Source organism: Cydia splendana, chromosome 2 (genome assembly GCF_910591565.1).
Source record: "Cydia splendana chromosome 2, ilCydSple1.2, whole genome shotgun sequence".
In the NCBI taxonomy this organism is placed as follows: Eukaryota; Metazoa; Arthropoda; class Insecta; order Lepidoptera; family Tortricidae; genus Cydia; species Cydia splendana.
Genome location: NC_085961.1, coordinates 9154036 through 9176897, shown reverse-complemented (window position 1 = coordinate 9176897; position 22862 = coordinate 9154036). Strand labels below are relative to the sequence as shown.

Here is a 22862-nt window from a genome sequence, read left to right as displayed (position 1 = left end):
TACCCTTACCTTAAGGTTTTGTGTGGGACCTACTATACCAAGAATATAGCTCAAATATTTCAATACTTTTCAGCATTTGTGATGAAATAAAAAAAATGTACTCACTTGCTGCAATTATTCGCCTATGTATGTATACTTAGGGGAATAATTACATATTAGGGAGTGTTGGAGTATATTGTACCAGTTTTTCCTTAAATGTGGATATATTGTTTATGAAGATAGTTAAAAATGTGATATAAAAGTTATCTTAGCTACATAAAATTATGAAGGCGAGAATTCTGGGATTATACTAAGTCAAAATAAATTTGATCGAAGGTACCTTACTGTCATCGGTAGGTACGATTTAGCCAAAGGGTTAGTTAAATCGTACTACCAACATTAAAATTCTATCTATTAAGCATTTTGAACGTTTATTGCTTATTTTAGGTTTGATTACCAAATATTGCCGGACACTGAAATCGTAGGTACTGTTAAAATTAAAAAAATACTTGGTGGTTTACTGGCATAGGTACGATACCTATGCCAGTAGGCCATATCACAAATTCACGATATTAACGAAAATTTAAAAGAGACGGGGAAGCTGATTCTAATTTTCAAATCGATGTTAATTGGTTTTCATTTTGACACAAGTCACGATTGCATCTCCTTCGTATTTATATTTTTGGAGAGAGAACATTTTTCAAATTGAGAATGCCAATATGATTATTTTCAATTTAGAACTTACTAGCGACCCACCCCGGCTTCGCGCGGGTTACACAAAACCTTAACAAATTATAATTATGACGGAGGTAGCATGGGTTTTGTACACAGGATGGCGGGATTAACAATATGGATTTCACAACAAAATAACTCAAGATAACTTTGATTTAAATGTATTATAAAAATCAATTATAAAGAAACGTGGCGATACCAGAGATGACGTCACGTCACGACCGCTCTGTTTGACTGTCTCAATCATAATTCACAATTCCACAATAATTCACACCAAATAACATAATTTAACTCACCTCAATGCAGCTTAGACACGTGAGCTTACCATTACCACGTGTCCAGATTATAGCATGTAGGTTACCAAAAACAGACCGGAAATACACCGCACTCCTAGGTGGCTGTGTAAGCAATACATGAGACTCGACATCCCACTTGCTGATGACGGAGGTACACAGGATGGCGGGTGGGCGTAGCATCTCAATGTATTACTTCACAGCTAACTCAGTATGCTACCAGTGCATGAAATAAACTTTCGGACTCGTTAACCATACTAGTGCCTACTAAAATATCTAGTCGCTATTGGGATGTATTTGGATTACACTCAAATAAAAGGATCGCATAAAATCGTTCAAGTCTTTATTCAAATCAAGCTAGGTCGGCTCCAACCGTACACCTCTGACCCGAGAAGATTTAATTCCTTCTCAATTGGAGAAGGGTATCCCAATATGGGACCGGCAACAAACTCGGCGTGACACATCTTTTCAAAATAACACTACTTCTCTTTATTTTTCATATCTCGTGCTCTGAAAGTGGGTCGTTGTTATTCTAAAAGGTGCGCAGAAAGTGATACGTTTATGCTCTAGCGCAGAAAAGTGGTGTACTCCTCTGCGTCCCCGTCCCACGAACAACTGGGTGGAAACAGAATGGAAAAATAGTGTCTTTATTTCCTCGCCTGGAACAATTGGTAATTGTTTAATTTTACTAATTCCACGTTGATCCTTTTTTTTATAAAAAATGATGTAAGTAAATTGTTAAAAATAAACTATTCTTGATTTCTTTCGTTGAATTCTACTTACTCGATTTCATAAGGCGGGAACCAAAAGGAATACACCAAAAATATTTTTTAAACCTTACCCTTGCGTAAATGAGCAAAGGCAGAATCTTATACAGCCACAGTTAAACGTTTGTACGATATTAAATTGGTTTTTAAAGTTATTTATCACTATATTCATGAAAATAAAATAAAATAAAATAAAATACAATATAATAATTTCTTATATTTTAAATTAAATTGTTATTTTATATTTTAATTACTTTTATTATGTTATTGTTATTACGTGGTGCGCCGCACCAAGGTCGCGGTGAGGTCCGGTAGTCTGTTGCGGCTTTTAGAACGAAAAAGTGTAAAATTAAAAAGTAAGAGGCAAACCCGCTGATTTTCATATTATAATGAACAAATAATTTTATAATTACTGCAGTTTGTTAAAAAATGTGTGTTTTCGTAAATATTGCAATCTAAATGATTTTCGCTAGGGGTTATTAATCTTCACACATGTACCTAAAGTCTCCGATTGCAAGTAAGTCCTAAGTAAAAAAATCATGGCTGTAGGTCTATTAGGTACTTCAATTACTGATTTTGGGAAATTGCCTTGTCTTGTTTGGTTTCCTCGCATTCGATATGAAAAGTAGAGTGTTTAACTGGGGTGAAAGGCACCATATCTGTCGAGGTAGTTTGGCGCTCTCACTGCGTTCGAGCGCCAAACTACCTCGACAGAAATGGGTGCCTTTCAACCCTTGGTTAACAATCTACTATTACAAAGGTAAGCTTCTAATCACACGTAAGAAATCAAAATAACACTTGGAATAAAACACTTAGCTAAATGGTTAAAGAACGTTGGATTCTACAAGCTTTCAGAATAATCCTTCAGGTATAAGCCTTCAGGAACGTGGCGAATTAGGCACGAGGTTGGCTAACGTCCGATCTCTAGCGCGGTCCGATCAACTCTGCTTGAGGAGCCTCCCCGCTCCCGCCTTTAAGTCAAGTAGGCAAACCTGCTCGACCGGTCTACCAACATAACGACAAAACTGCCAACTCGTACCTAACTTCACCCAAGTTACACTACTTGACGTTCCAAAGCCTTCTACCTGTCATCTTAGTTCAACAATACGCCAAAAGAGGGCGTTACGAGTACTCTTTACGCAACTTTATGAATTTCGTTATAACCAAGTAATACGTAGCCAAACATTGCTAATCGACTTTATACAGGCGTCTAAAACTATGAAACTGTAACGCTGCAATACGTCCTTCTGGAGTCACGCTCCGACACGGCCGTCCTGCGGTACACACGTCCTCGTGTGTAGGTGTATGCATTTGCTTCTGAAACAAAATACACAGCACAGTATCTCATCGCTCGGTCACTCCTGACCAACAATTTGGGTCTCATTCATCATCGAATAAAATCAATGATCGCATGTGATTCTTATTGTTCGGCTAACTTGACCAATTATACGGTCGGGGTAGATAAAACAAAAACAGGGTCACCAAAGACAGTCTTTCAATCAATCTAGATCTAATGATCGCAACAGCAATGGTACAAATTTACTGTATGTACGTTAAGTTTATAATGCTCACAATGACCACTATTATCATGAACTCATGACCGGACGACCATCCAATCGTCTTGCAATGCTACACTCACAATGACCACCATCATCATGAATGCACGACCGGACCACCATCCAATCATCTCGCAATGCTACACTCACAATGACCACCATCATCATGAATGCATGACCGGACCACCATCCGGTCATCTAGCAATGCTACTCCTAGTTACAACGGCCACCCTCATCTGGTGACCCTACAAACAACTGCCTTCATCCGGCAACAGCTCCAGCCGATCACACAGACCAAACGCATGCCACCACTTGTGGCCGCACAGCAACGGAAAAGAACATAAAAATCTACTTCTGGTGTTTTACGCCTACGTCTACGCTTGGTAAGTGAAATCTGACTGATGGTAACTGAGCATTATGAACTGCACGATAACACATTTTAATCATTACAACTACAATAGACAGTAACTTCGCTCGGTTATTCTGACCGTGCGCACTTGAGACCTTGTGACAATGTGTATTGAAACTCACAACTCCAAATGATCGCATTTAATCTCTATTCAAATGGTATACCATACACATCATTACAATCTCAACATCCATTGTAACAAAATTATCTTAAATCAACATCAAATAGCGCCGCACCAACGGCTCATCTTACTTTCGCTTCGACGAAAATAAGGGTAACCAGAAACGCATGTAGTTGTCGCACCAACGACTCATCTCGTTAACGCACCAACGTAACGATAATGAACGTGCCACCGCACCAACGGTTCAATTTAGTAATAACGGTCTTAATCTAAGGCGCTGCAACGCCAGCTCCAGTATAGATCGCATCAACGTGAATACAACATACAGTGCTAAGGCGCAGCAACGCCTATTTTAGTTTACAGCACATCAACGTCAGTAAAACTGCCCTTAGGCGCTACAACACCGTTCGGTGTTTAAACGTTGCTGCGATCCTCACTAGATGCACATGAGAAGATGATCAGTTACATCAATGGTCACAATATGATAATAACTTGTTCTGCAAAAAGGCCTCAATTGCTTTTTTGCAAGTCAATACAACATTTACAGTAACAGTGATATTGCCAGGTGCCATACATTGGATTGATAAAACAGAATATACAAAAATCACCCTGAATTCACACTTCACATACACCAGTCCTTCGGTGTATTCATCACACGGATGATACGCCAGTCCATCGGCCTGGTAGAATCTAATAACTCATCAGAAGTTAACCATCTCAGCCGCGTAAGTGCTACTCCTCGCAAAGAGTATACTGCGCATATAAAGCAGACCACTTGCACCTCTTACATGCTCCGGAACTTCTCATGTAGTTACTAGACAACACTCAGTCCATCGGGCGTACTTTCAGTCCATCGAAAGCAAAAAAAATGTTAAGAGTGAATCCCGAAAATAAAATAAATCAGGCGTTACAATCATATTACTCAGAATCACTGGCACTATCAGCGTCAACTGAACATTACTGATCAAAATCACTAAAGATCGCTTTCGACTTTAGCTTTAAACAGAAACTCGCCAAAGAGTTCTAAACAGAAGTAAAACAACTCAAAATAATCCCAACGATATGTAAACTGCTCACCAGATTGTCCACGTGTCCAACTCAAAGGTGGTGGTTGTGGTAAAGATCAACCCAAGCACGAAGCCTGATGCTTTCCGCCTTGCAGTTGCCGTTGCTACGGCAGATGGCGAGATGCACGATGTGGTTCATCATAGCTGGCTGTTACTGAAATCATCATTTGCACGGTATCAGATTTATCATGTATGCAGCTTAAACTCCAAGGTTTGTGAAATGCCCTAGTAGCGCACACAAAAGACATGTTACCAATGGATACAGGACTTTAAAATACTCAGAATAAAATTTAAGCTTCAATGAGTGTTTTATTTTACTCCATGAACAAACACGTGTTCCAAAAATGAGTAAAACGGTAAAAGGGCCAATACGAAAAGTGACAGCTAATTAGTTACGTTCGACTGTTATGCTTCGCCATTACACTCAAAATAAAAATCACTAATAAACAATCGGAACGAAACCTGTCCTTTTATTTCCAAATTTCCAGCACAGAAGAGACTGCACAGCTGCTTCTGTGTTACAGGCGTGATGGCGTCTGTAAGTTATCCTTGCTCAGGTTGCAGCACACTGTAACATTAATTTTCATATGCGTAGCTCATGTTTTCAAAGTATGCACGATTTATGATATATCACGGCATTACGGGCAATTATTTGTCGCAGCTTATTAATTACAAAACGATACAAAGGATGTCATAATCTTAATAGGAACTTTTTCTACCGGTGCATTAGTATTTTCATTAAAAATCTATTTTTGAGGGTAGATTCACAAGTGAGCGATGAAATAATATCACTTCGTGATAGCCGACAGTTGGTTTTAATTAACAATATGGATTTCACAACAAAATAACTCAAGATAACTTTGATTTAAATGGATTATAAAAATCAATTATAAAGAAACGTGGCGATACCAGAGGTGACGTCACGTCACGACCGCTCTGTTTGACTGTCTCAATCATAATTCACAATTCCACAATAATTCACACCAAATAACATAATTTAACTCACCTCAATGCAGCTTAGACACGTGAGCTTACCATTACCACGTGTCCAGATTATAGCATGTACCATGTACCGCACTCCTACGTGGCTGTGTAAGCAATACATGAGACTCGACATCCCACTTGCTGATGACGGAGGTACACAGGATGGCGGGTGGGCGTAGTATCTCAATGTATTACTTCACAGCTAACTCAGTATGCTACCAGTGCATGAAATAAACTTTCGGACTCGTTAACCATACTAGTGCCTACTAAAATATCTAGTCGCTATTGGGATGTATTTGGATTACACTCAAATAAAAGGATCGCATAAAATCGTTCAAGTCTTTATTCAAATCAAGCTAGGCCGGCTCCAACCGTACACCTCTGACCCGAGAAGATTTAATTCCTTCTCAATTGGAGAAGGGTATCCCAATATGGGACCGGCAACAAACTCGGCGTGACACATCTTTTCAAAATAACACTACTTCTCTTTATTTTACAAAGGTAAGCTTCTAATCACACGTAAGAAATCAAAATAACACTTGGAATAAAACACTTAGCTAAATGGTTAAAGAACGTTGGATTCTATAAGCTTTCAGAATAATCCTTCTGGTATAAGCCTTCAGGAACGTGGCGAATTAGGCACGAGGTTGGCTAACGTCCGATCTCTAGCGCGGTCCGATCAACTCTGCTTGAGGAGCCTCCCCGCTCCCGCCTTTAAGTCAAGTAGGCAAACCTGCTCGACCGGTCTACCAACATAACGACAAAACTGCCAACTCGTACCTAACTTCACCCAAGTTACACTACTTTACGTTCCAAAGCCTTCTACCTGTCATCTTAGTTCAACAATACGCCAATAGAGGGCGTTACGAGTACTTTTTACGCAACTTTATGAATTCCGTTACAACCAAGTAATACGTAGCCAAACATTGCTAATCGACTTTATACAGGCGTCTAAAACTATGAAACTGTAACGCTGCAATACGTCCTTCTATATTCACTCTATTGATAGGTGAAAACCGCATGAAAATCCGTTCAGTAGTTTTTGAGTTTATCGTGAACATAGGTACATACCTACACACAAACAGATAGACGCGGCGGGGGTCTTTGTTTCATAAAGTGTAGTGATGAAATGTTATTTTTAACCGACTTCAATTTCATAGAAGGAGGAGGTTCTGTATTCGGTTGTGGCATTTTTTTTTTCTATGTACGTTCACCGATTACTCCGACATCCGTAGTCCGGTTTGAGTAATTCTTTTTTTGTTTGAAAGGAGCTACCTCCGAGTTGGTCCCATTTTAATTTGGTTCTGTTCTGATGATGGGATCCTTGAGGAATTGAGGGAACTCCTCAATTTTTAAAGGCACATGCCTGGTGTTTTGGGCGTTTTCTTAAGCAACTCGAGCATTTTCTCCCGAAAACCACCAATTTGATGAAGTAAACCTGATGATGATGATTATTTTGATGATTTCTTTAAATGTAAGTATGTTCAGCGATTACTCCGGCACCTGTGATCCGCTTTGAGTAATTTGAGTAATAGGTACACGAATTTAGTGTTAAACATGATCTTGTTTTTCATTCATGCGTCGCGCTCTTAACAATGCGTTAAAACTAATAATGGTAAAATAAAAACTTTTTACAAAAAAAATGAAACCGACTTCAAAAAGGATGAAATAAAATATTATCGTTTTTTATGTCTATGCGTTACCAACTGATATGTTTGAAGTCGGTGCCAAGCCAAGTAGTAACAATACCAGTCAAAAATAATCAGCTTTATGGCTATAAATCCCATTAGAACTGTACTAATAACTATTATAAATGTGTAAAGAATTCTGTCTGCCTCTTTGTCGCCTTTTCATGGCTAAACAACTGAACCGCTTTAGGTGAAATTTGGCAAGAAGGTAATTCCTTGAATTGTTTTATATTTTGAAATGTAGTCCTCTGGATAAGGGACGGGAAATGACTCAGTCCCAATCCCACACTTGCGTGCTATAGACTGTTCGAGCATTAGTAAGAAATGCTCTTTAAACAATACGACGGCAAAAAAATGCATTTATATTTACACTATTGTGTAAATATGACAAACATGGTACGGACTGCGCCAAGAAGGTTTGTTCGTGTGTTCTGAGGTGTGTTCTTAGGTCCAGTCGACGTCAATGATATGTTTACACTTTTGCACCTTACTCCTTTGTAATAAGGCGAAAAGTGTACACATATTTTTAACGTCGACTGTACCTACCGAAAGTAAGTTCATTGTCGTCGTGTAAGGCAATCCAACGTAGGTAAATCCTTATCGAATCGCACCAAAGTCATGGTATGCTTCAAAATTTGGCTTGGCACCGACTTCAAACATATCAGTTGGTAACGCATAGACATAAAACACGATAATATTTTATTTCATCCTTTTTGAAGTCGGTTTCATTTTTTTTGTAAAAAGTTTTTATTATTCTTATTTTGACATCATTCGCCCATGCATCTCACTCGTACGTATATTGGATTAGCGTTGTATTGGTAGCTTTGAGCCAATAGCTCTGAGTAAGAACCACGGTGTTTCTGGACGGCAGCACGCAAGAAACAGCTGTGTATCTTACTTGCTACATACTTGCTACGTAAATGAAGTAGCAGATGGAAGTAGCTTGTGGCTGGAAAATCTATTCTAGTTAGATTGAAATGTTCCAACTCCAGCCACATTAAACGGATAGCGCGAAATTATTCATCGCTGTTTATAAATTAAACTTATCCCACGTCATTTCTCACGAGCACATCTGCCGCTCAACGTAGATGAGTTTGCGGCTTTTAAAAAATAACCACGGGCTTTATTTCATGCATTTGATGTATATAGTCATATTACAAAACGATTTGATTGCACGCGCTCACTCGCTCTAAAGCGGTGTGAGATGCGTCTGAATGTGACGCGAACAATGGATTGGTGTCCAATTTGTGTTTTAATACATACTCGAACAACGTAAAAGCAATTCAATCTCTTCTATAAAACTTATGTGTAGTTTAAAAAATGAAGATTTATCCTAGTTGATTTTAAATAATTGACGATGACGAGTAAACGTTAGGTACCTACAGTCAGCAGTGTGGCTTAGCGAGCGAAGTACCAGAAAAATTTAAACACAACTTTGTTCTTAAAAATAAGAGCGTGCGTACACTGTACCCATAATTTAGTTTGTTTGTTTGTGTAATTTTGGACACAACGCCCGTTGAGCTACTTCACCTGGTGACTGAATTTTTGGACAATATTTGAATAATAATAACATTGGTTAATTTTATACAACTACTTACTATCGCTTTTTAGCTTAATTTAATACGTAGGTAGTGTACAGTATAAGAATGTTCTGTATCTTATAGATTTGTGCATTTTTCTGAAATATAATTATAACAATGACAAAATAATCAGAGCGAAAGTAAAGTATTGTTTACCACTTATTACTAAATTTATTTAAATTTCAGAAAAAGAATTGTAAGTACCTTATTTTTGCTAAAATGGGTTAATGCTAATATTTTGTAAAATAAACCAAGATTACATTGATTTAAAAACTGTATTTCAAACAAATCCAAAATATTTAGACGAAGTTTGAAAGTTTTTGATGGTTTAATAAAGTTAATTTAAAGTATTTAGGAAATATTCAAAGCTATAAATTAAACTAGATACGCCAATTGCCTTCTGTCAATAAAATAAAATAAGATGCGTCTTACATACCTAATCGAGATGAATTTTTGATTCGTATAACTAATTCTTGTTTTAATTTAAGTGTTTCATTACCTACTACAGTAAATTGACATGTGAAACTCTAAACATGTCGGCTGTGAAGTGTGTATCACCAATGTTTGTTCCTCAGTTATATATGTCTTCTATCTATTATTTTATTAATTAGTATGTACAGTTTAAATATATACATATCGTCGCTTAGGGCCCATAGTACAAGCCTTGCTTAGTTTAGGGCTATGTCAATCTGTGTAATATTTATTTACTTAAATTCTGAGTTAAATATTTTTTTTATAATATATTGCGTGATTAATTAATCTATTTTTAAGCTCGTACATAAAAAGTGGTATAATGAAACTTGAATACACGAGTCTAACTATCTAAAAGATTGTTTTTGCAATCATATAATTATTAATTTATTACAATTCATCACGTAACTGATTGGCGATGAGTGATTGCAGAGTCAATAAAGTACCTATGCTAAATTATCCACAGTGAAGTCCACATGGCGTAAAAACTTTTTACATTAAATCAGTACAGTTCCTGTTATTTACTTCCTTGGCAAAAGGGTTGTGGTAATTAAAATTCAGGCGAGGTCGGACTCTGTTCGCGGCATATAAATCAGAGACAAGAACAACGTGGCAGTCTCGACGAATCGATACTGGGATTACGTGCGTAAGCAATTTCTGTCGCTTTAGTCGGATAACAGAATTTTCTAAATTGAATCTAGGACGTACGCTGTTTGAAGGAGATTTTGGACGAAAAACAATCCGTACACGCCGCAAGTGGCTATCGCTTTCTTTCATCATTAGGTGGGTAGATAGTTTGTTTTAAAACAGGATATCCTTATTCCAATATGTCAAACCGGCTTTAGGACCAAAGAGCCGTTTTACAACTTCATCGTATTTCGGTCCAATATTAGATTAACTTAATAAAACATTTGATATTCCATTATAATAAAGTTTTCGTTTGCTTCTTGGGGATAGGCAATAGGATTGGGGTAGGAATGAAAAACAAAACTGAAAACGCTTTATATAATATATTATAGTATTGTATACAATACAGATCGGTTAAGGTTATTATAATCAGCAAAAGACTTTTGAATATACATTTATTACATGCAAATGCTTAAGCATGAGGAGTAACCTTATTCGACAATTTTTTCTTTTTTAAGAACTCATCGTAATTTTCATCACTTGCCGTGTCTCTTTCAGCATTTCCAAAGTATTTTGCGTACATGTCTGCGAACTCCTTATAGATTTCCACTGCATCTTGTTTGTCCGGTGAATCCTGGGAACTGTATTTGTGGCCACAGTAACATTGGTGGTCCTTTCCGCAGAACGCAGCCTTGCCGAGCCCTATGCACTTCCTGATACACTCTCTAGCTACGTCAAGACTTGGGCAGAAGTGGGCTATTTGATGTCTCCGAGATGAAGAAATTTGGACTGAAATTAAAATACTATCATGCAATGCAACATACTAAATTTTAATCATAATGAGGGACAGGGGATTTCGACTTCGTGGAATCCAGTAAGCGGGAGAAAACATCCCATCACATACGATCGGATGTCGTGAGTGTTGTGTGTAGGCAAAGTGACAACCCTAGCGTACAAGTGAATAATCAAGATCAAGTGCGAGTATTTCGTAAAACCCGCGCAGCAAGAAGATGTTGATAATGGTATAATAATATACTCCGCCTGGTACTCTCTTCCGACCACGTGACTGACACAAGCCTACGTCATCATGCGACAGCGCTATATAATAATATGCAATAGCGCTATATAAAGTGGCAATGTTATTGTGACGTAGGCTTGTGTCACTCTGGGAAGAGAAGACCATGTTTTATTAGACTATAATGTTGATACAATTCCTCGCCAGTCTGCCTGTGACCACGAACGTAACGTCACGTTCGAAACGTCAGGCCATAAATAAACGTTGTTTTACGCGATTAAGTCCCGTGTTAGTTATAAAAGTATACTAAGTAAAAACTATTACATTTTATTATAGCATACACAGACATAGACAGTATTTTTATTTAAAAAAAATATTATACCTGGTATATCTTCATCGCTTTTTTGGACAATTTGGGGTGATATATTTATTTGAACTTCGTTTTTCGGAGGAATTGGTGCTTTCGGCGCTATCATCAGATCTGCTTAGAGTTAAAAGTGGTATTTTAGTAAAACGCTTTAATGTAAAATTATCAAGTCTAACTTTTTAAAAACTACCTGTACTTACCTACACTTGCCACTACATTGGGCGAGCTTATAGTATCTACGACACTTTGATGACAGTAACATTCCCCGTTATGACACAGTACGGCCACTCCATGGCAAATTTCTTTGCAGTATTGTAGTCCTGCTTTGGTGGAGCAGTTAGAGTTGCGTAGGAAGCTCAAAAAGTAGTCCATGTCAACTGAAAACGGTTTTTTATCACAACAACATAATATCTCCAGGAGGTAATTTAGTACAAACTTACCAAAGTTAGATGACGCGGTTCGTCATCGATCAGTAACGTATTAAGGATGACTCACGCTAGACCGGGTCGGGGCCGGGCCCGAGCTTCTGGTGCTTCGTTTTCTATGGAAAGCGTGATCACCAATCAGCCGTCATGGAAAATGTCATATCGGACGCCTAGCCCTGGCCCGGCCTGATCTAACGTGAGTCATCCTTGAACTATGAAACATCATTTCAAGCCGATTGATCTTCGATAGATGCAGTGACACGCCTATTAATTTACTTACTCCCTTATTTAAACATAGGTAAGTTTACTTGTTCTTAGTACACTGAAAGGGGAACATGCACTGGCTGCACTAACAACAAAGGTTCGCAAGGGAATTCACAGTCGAAACCGAGCCGGCCGACCGCGACGCTGTGGGTCCGTGGATTTAATACTTGGTGCTCGGTCGTTGCAACCTAATTGCACCTAAACCTAACTCGACGCCTATATCGTAACATTATATAAACAGGGTAAAATAGTAATTACTAACTTGAATATTTTAGAGGATGTATTTACAAAACGATATACTTATATAGTTACGTTTATGGATCATATACTTTTTTAACTAATATACCACATTACCCAACCCACCTTTGTAATCCAAATCATTTTTAGTACTTTTTAATAGTCATTAATATCTGTACTAGTAACACAAAAATCATTATGTCTATGGTACTATGGAAAAATTAAATAAGCCAATAAAATTCTTGGTTTATTTCTAAATATTGGCATAAGAGGTGCACATTCAATGTAAGTACTTCAAACAGCCAACGCCGACATTGTTCCCTAGGCATTGACCGTGATCGTGAATAAAATCTTTACAATATGTGCATGACCAATCCTCATCCTCTTGAGGAGTATTGGAAAAAAATATTCAACATTATCCTCTTTAGACAAGTTTTTAAAGGCATTTACTCTTTGCACGGGGAGCACAACAATTTATTATTAATAGTACATTATTGTCGAGGCTCGGAAGTAGCTACTTGCAGGCTGAGGATTCGTTTTAAACGGACGACCTTGGGAGTCCGTTTAATTGAATCCGAAGCCAGCAAGTAGCCTTCCAGCCGAGTCATATATAGTGCTTTTCTCAAAAATGGTGCAAGAAATATAAATATCATAGAAATATTTTACAAAAGCAACTTTCTTACGTATATATTTTCACAGAAAAAAGTAGAAACAATTGAAAAAATTAGCTTTGCCGCCTTTTTATTTTTTAATAAAAAAATAGAAGTGTATTTTTCTGCCGAAAATACGCCAACCTATTTGAGACAGCTAAATAGTCGCGGTACTAATCATCTGTTTGGCTGTTTAATGGGCCTGTGCCTTCATTTGATATGGCCATTTCAACTTTTATAAAGTTTGGAACTCGACAAATAATGGAATTTGTATGCAACATTGGAGTCCCAAAATCGAGACTGCAATGTTTTTAACTTTTTAATTTTTGACTGACCATAAACTACGCGCTTCGCGACCTATTTTTTAAACGGCAAAGTCGACTTTGCCGTCCATTTTTGAGAAAATACTTTAGTATAGTATCACCGAATAAAAAAAGTTATATATTAACATACTTGCTTTCGTTCCATGTGCTCGAATAAAATAAAAGCAACAGAAGAGTAAAATATAACTTATTTTCGAAGACATCTTGCTGCACGATGATCGGCAGCCACAGAAAACATGAAAATGTTATAGTGCAAGTGTATAATTAGTTTTTAATTGATTCGTCAATCACAATTTCCAGTAACAAGAAAAAACCTTGGAAACATAGCATGAAAATTAAAATTTAAATAACACGTTTACTTACCGAGATCACGTTATCTGTGCATCAAATGCTTTTTTCTTATCCGTATGAATTGATTGTTTTTATGAAATATACAGAATGTTATAAAATATTATCCGCACTTTGTACTACTATTAGCCGCAACAAAAGCATGTACTTTGCGTGTCTTTAGGTATTAGACACTGAACACTGTTTGGTAAACAGATCCGGCCCTACCCAACTGAGGGTTTGTTTTTTGCTAAAGGTAATGATAAAAAACATTTTATACCTATAAACTAAAATTGTACTTAGCTTATCCGCGAAATAATACTTACGTGCAATAGCGAGCATAACCAAAGTAATATTTTTGTTCTAGTTTATATGGATTGCCGCAAAGTAGCGCCTGATTCTATTAATTACATTTTATATAAATTAAATTACTTAATTCGGTCTAGGAAGGTTTTCCCAATTTTCTCTCAAAAGATCTTATAAACCCTGGACCCTAGAATATTTTAGCTATATACTAAAAAGAAACAGTTTGTGTTTTAATAATAGAGATATTTTGTTGAGATTACTTACCTTTAATAAAAAAGCCAAGACAAGAAAATCTAGAGTTACAATTTTAATAATATTCTGTGCCTTAGCCTTTGGTATATTAAAGGATATTAAAGGAGAAGTAATATTACCTAAATATATCAAAGAATTTATAGCTATATGTAACTGACTAAATTCGACACATTCGACGCTACATGGTGTAGGTACGTTTCTTAACAAAGAACATACCGCTTAGCCAGAGTGGCATTGTCTGGCACGACTACGATCCCATAAAGCGGCCCGGTCCGGGCCCGGTGAATTCGCGTTTGACATGAGAATGGGATACGAAATTACCGTTAGCGCAACAGAGAATGCATAGACACCCAGTACTTATAATTATATAGTTGTCTGATGGTTGAACTAGGAATGATACAGACGGCATTCATGATGATTCTATAGGTGTTATGAAATAAAATGACTCTACCATCGACTATACAAAAACGACATATAAATATTATGTGCTCAATTCCATTTAAAGTGACTGCTATAAGTAGTTATTGGCCACTATATAGTAATTGCTAAAATGGTAAGAAACAAGCCAAAACAAGTCTTATTGTTAAGAGTGGCCATTAGCCTATTAGGTTATATGTAGTAGCCAATAACTATGGCAGTCACCCTACATCGCGGTTTGATCATACTAGACTATGATGTTTCATCTTAAATCACACAATTTATTTCTCTGGCTAAGCGTCTGGAGCTTATTAATCCATAATCAATGTAATATTTCACCCAAACACAAGTTCAAATGAAGTCGCAAACAAAACTGTCCCAATCGGAGGACGCTTCAAAACTGACGTCAAACAATGCCAAGTCAAGTCCAATTACAGCCGAGTCTAAACGAGTCCCGAGTGGGTAAAACTTCATTTCCTTACTTTATAGAAAGTGGAGTATTTCTTCAGTAGATTGGTGTGGTAATAAGCGGTTAGCGGGCGTGAAAGCCTTTGGTCCTTTAAGGCCGCCATTAAATCTAGAAGTTTTACTGGGATACAATCGGATGGACTGTAATGCAACTTGTTAAGGAGCTAACCCGATTAGTTCGGCTGTGGGACTTTCAAACTGGGCGGTTTTGAGAGAGTTACATTGAGGCAAGGATTAAAAGAACCTGTAAGGTTTGCTAAAAAAAAGATATCTGAAAATTTTGCACAAGTGGCAAACGACAAATAGTATCTTAGGCGGTAGACAAATCGAGCAAAACAACATGCAAATCTGTAACTAAATAATTTAGAGATTTCGATTAAAAAAAACTCCCCAAAGTTTGAGAAGCATCGATGTAATCAAAAGGTACAATTACTTAAATACAGTATATAAATCCAATACGGGCAATAAATTAAACCAGATAATAGAATTTATCCGTGCAATCATTAATTAAGAAGTTTTTGTTTTAAATTACTCTTAATTATGACCCAGTAATTAATTTTAGCAAATTTACTGAGCAGCAATGTACTGCAAACATTATGAGACATAACATCACATGACAGATAAGTATAAGCTTTTTATAGTAACTACCAACAACTGCGTTGACAGTTACTTTAAAAAGCTCTTATCTCGTAACATTGTGCGTTGCATTAGGTACATTGCGGGCCGAATTATTTGTGTGGTTAAAATTTTCATTGTATTTCTAACCAAAATTTATCTCACTATACTTCTTGGGTCCTATGCTAACCACCTAAATATTCGCCCATATTCAATTTATGAGAAGAGCGTATGTGGTGCCCCACGGGCGGAAAATTCCGTCTGGGCGCCACAGACACCGCTGGAGTGACGAAGCCCAAACAGACCTGTCCGCCCTCGGAATTCCCAACTGGCGTGAAGTGGCGCAGAATAGGGCAGAGTGGCGCTCTCTTGTGTCAGAGGCCAAGATCCTTTTTGGGTCACTGAGCCAGTGATGTCTGTATGATTGTATTCAATTTACACACTGTAGTGTAGATCCCGGTCACTAAACACGCTCGCCTCCTCAAATTACGCCAATATCAAAACCAACGACGTTCTTAATGAACTCTCCTTGTAAACTGTTCAAGAAGTTCCCCAACTAGTTCACTGGAGTTCTGCATTAACATTCTTCGAATATTTTTTCCGAATGGCCAGGGTTCGAGTTCCGGGAAGTTTGCGTCTTTAAAACTTTTTTATAGTTGTCACAAGCGCTTTAGCGTTAATGCTGGGAGAAGTTAAAATTTTAACGTTTTTTTCCGGTAGATTAGTAAGAGTAACAAAATTTAAAAAAACCCTGGCATCTCAGATACAGGAAAGTTTTCGTATCATTTCCGCGAAATTCATAGAAACCAAAAAGGAATAGTTACAGTTACATATATTTCGCTGGCCCAATAATTCAGGGTTCTATGTTATAGACCGGGAGACAGTGACACATTTTACTGGGTCATTTGTACCAGTATGGCGGTTCGTCAGGGGTCTAAGTACGTAATGAAGGAAAGAAAAATGATGGTCATAGCGCTGGTACCGGCGACCCAATCGCGTGGGCGTTAGTCGAACGTGTCGGATAAAATACGAGTGTCGAACGATTTGTTCCACAAAAATCCTCGTATTTTCCGATAGTCCATAAAAAAGAAGTAGGCGGTAGCGTAATGCCATACTACTCCGGTGTGACTTACAGCCCGCCATACTGAGGCGAACACATTAATTTTAAAAAAACAATTCAATCATTTGTGCCAAGCTAATTTTTGCACATGTGATCATCGTCGAGCAGCCATTCATGGACATCACCATGCCATACTTTTCGGATGGTTCCAAATGGCCGCCATACCGCCGTAAGGGAGTTAATTTTTTTTTTGCTAGACGATTTGTACCATCTTGAAATTTTTTTTCAACACTTTCTCTGTGATCATAAATGGAAATCTCATAATGCCATACCTGTAGGAGGTGGCAAATGTGTACAATTTTTTTTTTATTTCAAGTATGGTGCCCCTTTTTCCCCCTATTAGAAGTATGGCAAATATAATAATGGTCACATTGCATCATATAATTTCCTAAAATCCAAATGCCATACTGGTACAAATCGTCAATTTTTTTTTTTTTTTTTGAAGTCTTGGCTTAAGTCTCGCAGTCGTCCGCCCAGTAGTTATAATCAGGAATATTTTTTTTTAGGTATAATTGTATCCAAACCAACATAATATGTTGATGCCATGCTGTAAAAAATATTTTACGTATTGTATAGTCGTATTTTTGAAACGTGTCGATTAAATAAGTTTTTCAAGTATGGCAGCACTTTTTCCCCCTACTATAAGTATGGCAATTATAATAACGGTCACATTTTATCAAATACTTTCCAAAAAATTAAATGCAATACTGGTACAAATCGTTTAGCAAAAAATAAAAATAAAAAAACTCCCTTGCGGCGGTATGGCGGCCATTTGGAACCGTCCGAAGAGTATGGCATGGTGATGTCCATGAATGGCTGCTCGACGATGATCACCTGTGCAAAAATTAGCTTGGCAGAAATGGTTGAATTGTTTTTTTAAAATTAATGTGTTCGCCTCAGTATGGCGGGCTGTAAGTCACACCGGAGAAGTATGGCATTACGCTACCGCCTACTTCTTTTTTATGGACTATCGGAAAATACGAGGATTTTTGTGGAACAAATCGTTCGACACTCGTATTTTATCCGACACGTTCGACTAACGCCCACGCGATTGGGCCGCCGGTACCAGCGCTATGACCATAATTTTTCTTTCCTTCATTACGTACTTAGACCCCTGACGAACCGCCATACTGGTACAATTGACCCAGTAAAATGTGTCACTGTCTCCCGGTCTATTACATTTTCAAGATAGTTAAAATTCGACTTAATGTCACTAATGTTATAAATAAATGTTCAAATTTCAGTTCGATAAAAGTGAAACATTGAACCCTGTAATATTGGGCCAGCGATGAATATACCCTAATAATGAATACACAGGATAATATTGTCTATAGTTTCTTTATTTCTATGAAAAATTGGTTAGTATTTGCTTAAACACTAAATGGAACAATCTATATATTATACTCTGCACTAAGTACTTCAGTTTAAAATATTCAAACAGTATTATCATCAAAACCAAAATTAATAATTGAAATTTAACTAAGTACTTAAGTTTAAAACATTCAAACAGTATTATCATCAAAACCAAATTTAATAATTGGAATTTAAACCGATTATAAGATTATAGTGTCCGCTGACGAATATGTGAAACATTAAAATACCAATCCATCAAATTGTCACTAGGAACATATCTAATTGAAAATTACCTGCTACTCCTCGTTAGTTATAGTCATACTTAATCAAACCATTGGCAACTGTGTTCGTTAATACCATTAGGTACTTTATCTTACCATAAATGAAAGATCATTGATTACAGAAGATTTGTAACGTCTAAGGAAAACTATGTTAATAAGGCGGTATTCACATCATCACGAGAGGTATTCACTAACACACTGGCGCAGGTGGCGTGCAGATTCGTATCAGTGTGATAACCGCAAAACTAGTGGCCTAGCCAAGCTGACAATCGATTGCAGAAAACGAAACGAAACGTTATCATTTTCATACATTATCTAAGCGTTTTGCTTCGTTTTCTGCAAAGAACTGTCTTCTTGGCTAGACCCCCTGGAGTTTCAAACGTCATCTTTTGACAATTAGAGCTACCGCATGATGTGCTAAGCCGTACAGCGCTATCTATATACGCAAAGTCAATTTAGAAGCACGAATAGTTATTTGTCTTTACAACTTTTCTGTAGGTACTTAAAGCTTAATTCAGCGTTGCACAAATTGTATCGGTAAGTATATTTACTTAATTAAAGTAAAGTATTAAATTTATACGACTGCATTGCAGCTGCAACATTGTTACTAATTGGATATTATGCGCATACCGCATAAAGCAACTGTGAAAAAAGTATTTTTTTTTTTCGTTTTGTTACTGCGCTAAAATTTGAGACACTTAGGGCCACTTGCACTATCCCACTAACCCGGGGTTAACCGATTGAACCTGGAGTTAACATGGTTACGAGTACAATTTGATACAGGGTTAACGGTTTATCCGGTTAACCCGGGTTAATAGCATGGTGCAAGAGGCGCTTAGGTAATTTATGCTACACTAACAGAACGTTAGCTAAGAACAATAATATAATGTATTGTTGTAAGTTGACCCTCGCTCGACTCTTGAAGTTTCGAGCCTTTACTCGACAGCGGTCAGGACGACACGCTTGCAACATTTTTTTCCTCCTGGTTCATATCAAGTTGAGATTAAATTTTAGTCTGGTGGGCCGATCTGGCGCACCTGTTGATAATCTCAGCAGGGGGTTGAAATATTGAATCCCTTACGCAGACATCCGCTTTTATTAATAAGATACTTGGTTAAGGCCTAGCTGCACTTTAAACGCGAAAGAAACTAGTAGGTAGGGGGACTACTATAGTTTTTGGCCACTACATAGTAATTGGCCACTCCTAACAAATCAGAAAGGAACAAGACAATATTAGCCAATTACTATGTAGTGGCCAATAACTATAGCAGTAACCCTACTCAACAGTTAACATTTAAATGAGGAATATTCATAATTATCTGCGAACACTCTTTCTTCTTTAACAATTAACTCATGTTAAGGTTATATTTATTAATAGTTATGGTGACACATCGGTAAATCGTGGCATTTAGGTAGCACTGAATAGATTAGTTTACTTAATTCCTTTTTTTTAGTGGTTTCTTTTTCTCGACTCGTATAGGAAGAACATTGTCACATCACTAGTCTATTAGAAACTGTCAAATGCCACGAGCAGGGACAGGAACCGGTTACCTTAACCGGGGTTTTTCATAGGGTTATTTTAGAGGTGTTTATAAAAACCCCTACCATAACGGTAACCGTTTAATAAGGTAACACTTTGATTCGGTAACCGTATCAGATCGAGTTAACCTCTGTTACCGGTAACCGAAATAAAAACCCAGTCTATTCAGTTACCTCATTATGAGGTTTTTGACCAGTTCAAACGATTGTAATCTTTACGCACACTTAAATTCAACTTATTATTGAATAACCGAGGTTGGCATGGGCGGTCTATGAAGCCTCCAACTCCAACACAAACAAGTTTTTTTGCCTTTCCTTTGTTTATCTTTATACCTACCTGTGTGGTGTGTTCTTATTATAAATATTATTATATTATAACTAAAATAATTAAAATAAGTAAATTAAATAAATTAAATAAATTAAATAAATTAAATAAATTAAATAAATTAAATAAATTAAATAAATTAAATAAATTAAATAAATTAAATAAATTAAATAAATTAAATAAATTAAATAAATTAAATAAATTAAATAAATTAAATAAATTAAATAAATTAAATAAATTAAATAAATTAAATAAATTAAATAAATTAAATAAATTAAATAAATTAAATAAATTAAAAAAATTAAATAAAATAAATAAATTAAATAAATTAAATAAATTAAAAAAATTAAATAAAATAAATAAAGTCAATAAAATCAACAAAATATAAATAAAGTAAACAAAATAAACAATTTTTTTAGTATTTTTTTTAGTTCTGACGGCACATCACTAAAACTACTTTAATGTAGCAAACCAGTAAGCAACCGATAATAAAGGTTACCATAACTGAATGAAAACCTGTTAAAAACCCTTAACAAAAACCCAATCGCGATGGGGTTTTGAGATTAACTCGGTTAAAGGTTAGGGTTACCGTTTGAATAAGGTTACCATTACAATCAGGTAACAGTATGATAGGGTTACCGAATGATAAGGTAACCGAATCGATTGGGTTACCGAATTGATAGGATCAAGCGTAAAGAGGGGTTTTCCGGTCCTTGGTCACGAGTTACCGATGTGTGCTCATCACTAATCTTTTAAGTGCTACCTAAATGCCACGAGTTACCGATGTGTAGATGCAAAATTATTATTTAATAAACCTATACTAACTAATAGTAGTTTATGTGACTGCTACATAATGAAAGGCATTAAAATACGAGTGTGGGTTTATGAAACGAATGAAATGAGTTTCATAATACTATCACACGAGTGTTTTAATGCCTAATTATGTACAGTTACATACACTGCTTTATCTACACACATATTATAAACTTTCTATGATATATTCACTAACCTCATATTACAGCCGACATTGGGGCACTTTGCTCTCTGGCGGAACTCGCGGATATGAGATGGCGTCTCCGAAATATATTTATCGCACATTTTACACGAAAATTTTGTTATAGTTACTTTAAAAACAACAAATCAAATTATTTTTTACTTACAAACTAATTCAAAGATAAACTGTACGTCAAATGGCGGCAAATGAAAACTTTTTTCACGCACGTCACGCACCCGTAGTTTTTTTTTTAATTCAAAGACAAACTAGAGTCGGGGTCGATTACCATATCGTCCGATACCAACTTACATGCGAGATTTGTCAATATTGTATGCAATTGTCATTTGATTTCGAATAAAACGTCATCTCGACTGATATTAGAATAGGGGTCAAATAAATTTGCTTTTTTTTTTCAGAGATGTTCTAAATTTGAATGCATTACCAAATCGATTTTGATATAGTAATGAAGCTATTACCACATTTTCACAGATAAGAAATTTGCTGTAACAAAACAGTTTATCGTAATGTGGGCCATTATTTACGGATTTTGAAGGCATCATAGAGAGTTTATGATATGTGTGTAGATAAACATGTTAAAAAAACTTGAAACAGGCCGGTAACGTAGGTACTTAATGCATTAAATTTATAACCCGTACATAAAGCTGGTATAACCGTATCTACATGCAGTCACGACTTTTGCTTTGAAGACACGCCAAAGCAAATTAAACAACTATATATAACTACACCGACCGACTAACAATTTCCAAGTTTGTAACTCAACCTTCAGGTTATAGTTGTTCTTCGGACGAGCTCAGAAGCCAGTATACATACCAGCAACATAAGATAACAACTCATATCCTTCAAAACCCTGTAGTTTTTAGGGTTCCGTTCTGTACCCAAAGGATGAAAAAGGGGCCCTATTACTAAGACTCCACTGTCCGTCTGTCTGTCATCAGGCTGTATCTCATGAACCGTGACTAGCTATCACGGTTGAAATTTTCACAGATGATGTATTTCTGTTGCCGCTATAACATCAAATACTCGAAAGTACGGAACCCTCGGTGGGCGAGTCCGACTCGCACTCGTCCGGTTTTTAAAATTATTAGATAAAGATGTTAGATTTTTTCCTTTACTAAGCCAAAAAAGATAGATGTTTGTTTGGTCTCATAAAACTCATATTTAATATACCTGGAAGGCTGTTATTTTATTACTGGATGTAAGTTTTCTCCTTAACAAGATTGCTTATTAAGCCAGCAACGTCTCTCCGGTAACACTGTTTCATGAGCAGGAAGCGCTTAAGCCGACACTAA

At 36.7% G+C, this 22862-nt stretch overlaps 1 long non-coding RNA gene across 2 annotated transcripts in view; it reads right to left on the bottom strand.

Moving 5' to 3' along the window:
• The window catches only part of LOC134803405 (uncharacterized), a 351777-nt gene extending 337938 nt beyond the window's left edge, over positions 1 to 13839 (bottom strand). The window contains exons 1-4 of one of the 2 annotated variants that reach the window (XR_010145970.1): positions 13686 to 13839; positions 11857 to 12033; positions 11672 to 11770; positions 10713 to 11063 (exon numbers count right to left, since the gene is read on the bottom strand). This is a non-coding gene — a long non-coding RNA (uncharacterized LOC134803405). Of the gene's footprint in view, positions 1 to 10712; positions 11064 to 11671; positions 11771 to 11856; positions 12034 to 13685 lie in introns of those variants that run through there. The other variant, XR_010145971.1, reaches the window with a different exon arrangement.
• Between the last annotated feature and the right edge of the window lie 9023 nt (positions 13840 to 22862).